We start from the raw sequence: 7,500 nt of genomic DNA, 5'->3' as shown, positions 1-7,500 counted from the left end.
CTTTGAACACTCTAATTTTTTCAAAGTAAACTTATCGGCCACCGCCGACACTCAGTCAAGAGCACCGACGGAGAACCGAAGGTGAGGCGAACGCAACCAGTGACACGCCTTGCGACGGACCGGCGGCGCTCGCCCAAAATCCAACTACGAGCTTTTCAACCGCAACAACTTTAGCATACACTGTTGGAGCTGGAATTACCGCGGCTGCTGGCACCAGACTTGCCCTCCAATGGATACTCGTTAAGAGTTTTAGGATGTACTCATTCCAATTACAGGGCCTCGTTAGAGTCCTGTATTGTTATTTTTCGTCACTACCTCCCCGTGTCGGGAATGGGTAATTTGCGCGCCTGCTGCCTTCCTTGGATGTGGTAGCCGTTTCTCAGGCTCCCTCTCCGGAATCGAACCCTGATTCCCCGTTACCCGTTATCACAAAGGTAGGCACGTAGCGTACCTTCGACAGTTGATAGGGCAGACACTTGAATGATACGTCGTCGGTGCAGAGACCGTACGATCCGCGTGGTTATCCAGAGTCATCAAACGTCACAGGACGAACCCGGTCGGTTTTGATCTGATAAAAGCGCGCCTCCCGAAGTCGGCGCTTAATGCATGTATTAGCTCTAGAATTACCACAGTTATCCACTTCGCTTACGAGACCAAATAAACCAAGACTGATTTAATGAGCCATTCGCAGTTTCGCTTTACGAGAACTCGTACTTGCACCTGCATGGCTTAATCTTTGAGACAAGCATATCACTACTGGCAGGATCAACCAGATAGCTGCGACAGCTGCGCTCGGCCCTTGCTGGGCCGCCCGGCGCGTGCTCGTCGCATTCGTTTAAGACCGAGGCGATCGCCTGCGGCCGTACTCAGCTTCGACAGTCGCTGGCCGCGACGTCCACGCTCTCGCCGGCAGTGCCAGGCGGAGCGATTTGCGTTTTTTCTTTGCTCGCCCTCTCTCGGGCTCGATCCATTCAGTTTCGCACAAACAAGAGCTCTGCCGGCCGCCTGCAGCGGTGCCTAAAACCCGGGCATAACAATGCGACCGTTCTGCTAGGCCGACAAGCGCTCAAGCCAGACGCTCGATCGAACGCCCCCTACATATTAGTCGAGACAACGGCTCGCTCATTAGCATCGCGTTTGTACTTTAACTTTTTTTGGCTCGGCTTCTTTCGACGCCGATGCCGGCGACGCAGCACTCTCTCGCCCGCCAGCCACCGAGAAAAGGGTGCGCTCCGACCGGCCCCGCACCGCTCTTTCTTGGCTCATTCGAAATTACTGTCTTTCGCTCTGACATCCCTTACCTAGGGTTAGGTTAGTATGCTTGCACGTTTGTACTTTAACTTTTTTTGGCTCGGCTTCTTTCGACGCCGATGCCGACGACGCAGCACTCTCTCGCCCGCCAGCCACCGAGAAAAGGGTGCGCTCCGACCGGCCCCGCACCGCTCTTTCTTGGCTCATTCGAAATTACTGTCTTTCGCTCTGACATCCCTTACCTAGGGTTAGGTTAGTATGCTTGCACGTTTGTACTTTAACTTTTTTTGGCTCGGCTTCTTTCGACGCCGATGCCGACGACGCAGCACTCTCTCGCCCGCCAGCCACCGAGAAAAGGGTGCGCTCCGACCGGCCCCGCACCGCTCTTTATTGGCTCATTCGAAATTACTGTCTTTCGCTCTGACATCCCTTACCTAGGGTTAGGTTAGTATGCTTGCACGTTTGTACTTTAACTTTTTTTGGCTCGGCTTCTTTCGACGCCGATGCCGGCGACGCAGCACTCTCTCGCCCGCCAGCCACCGAGAAAAGGGTGCGCTCCGACCGGCCCCGCACCGCTCTTTCTTGGCTCATTCGAAATTACTGTCTTTCGCTCTGACATGCCTTACCTAGGGTTAGGTTAGTATGCTTGCACGTTTGTACTTTAACTTTTTTCGGCTCGGCTTCTTTCGACGCCGATGCCGGCGACGCAGCACTCTCTCGCCCGCCAGCCACCGAGAAAAGGGTGCGCTCCGACCGGCCCAGCACCGCTCTTTCTTGGCTCATTCGAAATTACTGTCTTTCGCTCTGACATCCCTTACCTAGGGTTAGGTTAGTATGCTTGCACGTTTGTACTTTAACTTTTTTTGGCTCGGCTTCTTTCGACGCCGATGCCGGCGACGCAGCACTCTCTCGCCCGCCAGCCACCGAGAAAAGGGTGCGCTCCGACCGGCCCCGCACCGCTCTTTCTTGGCTCATTCGAAATTACTGTCTTTCGCTCTGACATCCCTTACCTAGGGTTAGGTTAGTATGCTTGCACGTTTGTACTTTAACTTTTTTTGGCTCGGCTTCTTTCGACGCCGATGCCGGCGACGCAGCACTCTCTCGCCCGCCAGCCACCGAGAAAAGGGTGCGCTCCGACCGGCCCCGCACCGCTCTTTCTTGGCTCATTCGAAATTACTGTCTTTCGCTCTGACATCCCTTACCTAGGGTTAGGTTAGTATGCTTGCACGTTTGTACTTTAACTTTTTTTGGCTCGGCTTCTTTCGACGCCGATGCCGACGACGCAGCACTCTCTCGCCCGCCAGCCACCGAGAAAAGGGTGCGCTCCGACCGGCCCCGCACCGCTCTTTCTTGGCTCATTCGAAATTACTGTCTTTCGCTCTGACATCCCTTACCTAGGGTTAGGTTAGTATGCTTGCACGTTTGTACTTTAACTTTTTTTGGCTCGGCTTCTTTCGACGCCGATGCCGACGACGCAGCACTCTCTCGCCCGCCAGCCACCGAGAAAAGGGTGCGCTCCGACCGGCCCCGCACCGCTCTTTATTGGCTCATTCGAAATTACTGTCTTTCGCTCTGACATCCCTTACCTAGGGTTAGGTTAGTATGCTTGCACGTTTGTACTTTAACTTTTTTTGGCTCGGCTTCTTTCGACGCCGATGCCGGCGACGCAGCACTCTCTCGCCCGCCAGCCACCGAGAAAAGGGTGCGCTCCGACCGGCCCCGCACCGCTCTTTCTTGGCTCATTCGAAATTACTGTCTTTCGCTCTGACATGCCTTACCTAGGGTTAGGTTAGTATGCTTGCACGTTTGTACTTTAACTTTTTTCGGCTCGGCTTCTTTCGACGCCGATGCCGGCGACGCAGCACTCTCTCGCCCGCCAGCCACCGAGAAAAGGGTGCGCTCCGACCGGCCCAGCACCGCTCTTTCTTGGCTCATTCGAAATTACTGTCTTTCGCTCTGACATCCCTTACCTAGGGTTAGGTTAGTATGCTTGCACGTTTGTACTTTAACTTTTTTTGGCTCGGCTTCTTTCGACGCCGATGCCGACGACGCAGCACTCTCTCGCTCGCCAGCCACCGAGAAAAGGGTGCGCTCCGACCGGCCCCGCACCGCTCTTTCTTGGCTCATTCGAAATTACTGTCTTTCGCTCTGACATCCCTTACCTAGGGTTAGGTTAGTATGCTTGCACGTTTGTACTTTAACTTTTTTTGGCTCGGCTTCTTTCGACGCCGATGCCGGCGACGCAGCACTCTCTCGCCCGCCAGCCACCGAGAAAAGGGTGCGCTCCGACCGGCCCCGCACCGCTCTTTCTTGGCTCATTCGAAATTACTGTCTTTCGCTCTGACATGCCTTACCTAGGGTTAGGTTAGTATGCTTGCACGTTTGTACTTTAACTTTTTTCGGCTCGGCTTCTTTCGACGCCGATGCCGGCGACGCAGCACTCTCTCGCCCGCCAGCCACCGAGAAAAGGGTGCGCTCCGACCGGCCCAGCACCGCTCTTTCTTGGCTCATTCGAAATTACTGTCTTTCGCTCTGACATCCCTTACCTAGGGTTAGGTTAGTATGCTTGCACGTTTGTACTTTAACTTTTTTTGGCTCGGCTTCTTTCGACGCCGATGCCGGCGACGCAGCACTCTCTCGCCCGCCAGCCACCGAGAAAAGGGTGCGCTCCGACCGGCCCCGCACCGCTCTTTCTTGGCTCATTCGAAATTACTGTCTTTCGCTCTGACATCCCTTACCTAGGGTTAGGTTAGTATGCTTGCACGTTTGTACTTTAACTTTTTTTGGCTCGGCTTCTTTCGACGCCGATGCCGACGACGCAGCACTCTCTCGCCCGCCAGCCACCGAGAAAAGGGTGCGCTCCGACCGGCCCCGCACCGCTCTTTCTTGGCTCATTCGAAATTACTGTCTTTCGCTCTGACATCCCTTACCTAGGGTTAGGTTAGTATGCTTGCACGTTTGTACTTTAACTTTTTTTGGCTCGGCTTCTTTTGACGCCGATGCCGGCGACGCAGCACTCTCTCGCCCGCCAGCCACCGAGAAAAGGGTGCGCTCCGACCGGCCCCGCACCGCTCTTTCTTGGCTCATTCGAAATTACTGTCTTTCGCTCTGACATCCCTTACCTAGGGTTAGGTTAGTATGCTTGCACGTTTGTACTTTAACTTTTTTTGGCTCGGCTTCTTTCGACGCCGATGCCGGCGACGCAGCACTCTCTCGCCCGCCAGCCACCGAGAAAAGGGTGCGCTCCGACCGGCCCCGCACCGCTCTTTCTTGGCTCATTCGAAATTACTGTCTTTCGCTCTGACATGCCTTACCTAGGGTTAGGTTAGTATGCTTGCACGTTTGTACTTTAACTTTTTTTGGCTCGGCTTCTTTCGACGCCGATGCCGGCGACGCAGCACTCTCTCGCCCGCCAGCCACCGAGAAAAGGGTGCGCTCCGACCGGCCCCGCACCGCTCTTTCTTGGCTCATTCGAAATTACTGTCTTTCGCTCTGACATCCCTTACCTAGGGTTAGGTTAGTATGCTTGCACGTTTGTACTTTAACTTTTTTTGGCTCGGCTTCTTTCGACGCCGATGCCGGCGACGCAGCACTCTCTCGCCCGCCAGCCACCGAGAAAAGGGTGCGCTCCGACCGGCCCCGCACCGCTCTTTCTTGGCTCATTCGAAATTACTGTCTTTCGCTCTGACATCCCTTACCTAGGGTTAGGTTAGTATGCTTGCACGTTTGTACTTTAACTTTTTTTGGCTCGGCTTCTTTCGACGCCGATGCCGACGACGCAGCACTCTCTCGCCCGCCAGCCACCGAGAAAAGGGTGCGCTCCGACCGGCCCCGCACCGCTCTTTCTTGGCTCATTCGAAATTACTGTCTTTCGCTCTGACATCCCTTACCTAGGGTTAGGTTAGTATGCTTGCACGTTTGTACTTTAACTTTTTTTGGCTCGGCTTCTTTCGACGCCGATGCCGGCGACGCAGCACTCTCTCGCCCGCCAGCCACCGAGAAAAGGGTGCGCTCCGACCGGCCCCGCACCGCTCTTTCTTGGCTCATTCGAAATTACTGTCTTTCGCTCTGACATGCCTTACCTAGGGTTAGGTTAGTATGCTTGCACGTTTGTACTTTAACTTTTTTCGGCTCGGCTTCTTTCGACGCCGATGCCGACGACGCAGCACTCTCTCGCCCGCCAGCCACCGAGAAAAGGGTGCGCTCCGACCGGCCCCGCACCGCTCTTTCTTGGCTCATTCGAAATTACTGTCTTTCGCTCTGACATGCCTTACCTAGGGTTAGGTTAGTATGCTTGCACGTTTGTACTTTAACTTTTTTTGGCTCGGCTTCTTTCGACGCCGATGCCGGCGACGCAGCACTCTCTCGCCCGCCAGCCACCGAGAAAAGGGTGCGCTCCGACCGGCCCCGCACCGCTCTTTCTTGGCTCATTCGAAATTACTGTCTTTCGCTCTGACATGCCTTACCTAGGGTTAGGTTAGTATGCTTGCACGTTTGTACTTTAACTTTTTTCGGCTCGGCTTCTTTCGACGCCGATGCCGGCGACGCAGCACTCTCTCGCCCACCAGCCACCGAGAAAAGGGTGCGCTCCGACCGGCCCAGCACCGCTCTTTCTTGGCTCATTCGAAATTACTGTCTTTCGCTCTGACATCCCTTACCTAGGGTTAGGTTAGTATGCTTGCACGTTTGTACTTTAACTTTTTTTGGCTCGGCTTCTTTCGACGCCGATGCCGGCGACGCAGCACTCTCTCGCCCGCCAGCCACCGAGAAAAGGGTGCGCTCCGACCGGCCCCGCACCGCTCTTTCTTGGCTCATTCGAAATTACTGTCTTTCGCTCTGACATCCCTTACCTAGGGTTAGGTTAGTATGCTTGCACGTTTGTACTTTAACTTTTTTTGGCTCGGTTTCTTTCGACGCCGATGCCGGCGACGCAGCACTCTCTCGCCCGCCAGCCACCGAGAAAAGGGTGCGCTCCGACCGGCCCCGCACTGCTCTTTCTTGGCTCATTCGAAATTACTGTCTTTCGCTCTGACATGCCTTACCTAGGGTTAGGTTAGTATGCTTGCACGTTTGTACTTTAACTTTTTTCGGCTCGGCTTCTTTCGACGCCGATGCCGGCGACGCAGCACTCTCTCGCCCGCCAGCCACCGAGAAAAGGGTGCGCTCCGACCGGCCCAGCACCGCTCTTTCTTGGCTCATTCGAAATTACTGTCTTTCGCTCTGACATCCCTTACCTAGGGTTAGGTTAGTATGCTTGCACGTTTGTACTTTAACTTTTTTTGGCTCGGCTTCTTTCGACGCCGATGCCGGCGACGCAGCACTCTCTCGCCCGCCAGCCACCGAGAAAAGGGTGCGCTCCGACCGGCCCCGCACCGCTCTTTCTTGGCTCATTCGAAATTACTGTCTTTCGCTCTGACATCCCTTACCTAGGGTTAGGTTAGTATGCTTGCACGTTTGTACTTTAACTTTTTTTGGCTCGGCTTCTTTCGACGCCGATGCCGACGACGCAGCACTCTCTCGCCCGCCAGCCACCGAGAAAAGGGTGCGCTCCGACCGGCCCCGCACCGCTCTTTCTTGGCTCATTCGAAATTACTGTCTTTCGCTCTGACATCCCTTACCTAGGGTTAGGTTAGTATGCTTGCACGTTTGTACTTTAACTTTTTTTGGCTCGGCTTCTTTCGACGCCGATGCCGGCGACGCAGCACTCTCTCGCCCGCCAGCCACCGAGAAAAGGGTGCGCTCCGACCGGCCCCGCACCGCTCTTTCTTGGCTCATTCGAAATTACTGTCTTTCGCTCTGACATCCCTTACCTAGGGTTAGGTTAGTATGCTTGCACGTTTGTACTTTAACTTTTTTTGGCTCGGCTTCTTTCGACGCCGATGCCGGCGACGCAGCACTCTCTCGCCCGCCAGCCACCGAGAAAAGGGTGCGCTCCGACCGGCCCCGCACCGCTCTTTCTTGGCTCATTCGAAATTACTGTCTTTCGCTCTGACATGCCTTACCTAGGGTTAGGTTAGTATGCTTGCACGTTTGTACTTTAACTTTTTTTGGCTCGGCTTCTTTCGACGCCGATGCCGGCGACGCAGCACTCTCTCGCCCGCCAGCCACCGAGAAAAGGGTGCGCTCCGACCGGCCCCGCACCGCTCTTTCTTGGCTCATTCGAAATTACTGTCTTTCGCTCTGACATCCCTTACCTAGGGTTAGGTTAGTATGCTTGCACGTTTGTACTTTAACTTTTTTTGGCTCGGC

At 54.8% G+C, this 7,500-nt stretch overlaps 1 non-coding gene across 1 annotated transcript in view; it reads right to left on the bottom strand.

The window, feature by feature from the left end:
* LOC144425301 (small subunit ribosomal RNA) overlaps positions 1-776 on the bottom strand; it is a 1,810-nt gene extending 1,034 nt beyond the window's left edge. The window contains exon 1 of the ribosomal RNA XR_013477445.1: positions 1-776. This exon is cut by the window's left edge and continues 1,034 nt beyond it. This is a non-coding gene — a ribosomal RNA (small subunit ribosomal RNA).
* Positions 777-7,500: the final 6,724 nt, after the last annotated feature.

The sequence above is a fragment of the Styela clava genome, chromosome 7 (genome assembly GCF_964204865.1).
Source record: "Styela clava chromosome 7, kaStyClav1.hap1.2, whole genome shotgun sequence".
Lineage (NCBI taxonomy): Eukaryota > Metazoa > Chordata > Ascidiacea > Stolidobranchia > Styelidae > Styela > Styela clava.
This window is presented reverse-complemented; position numbering and strand designations above follow the sequence as displayed.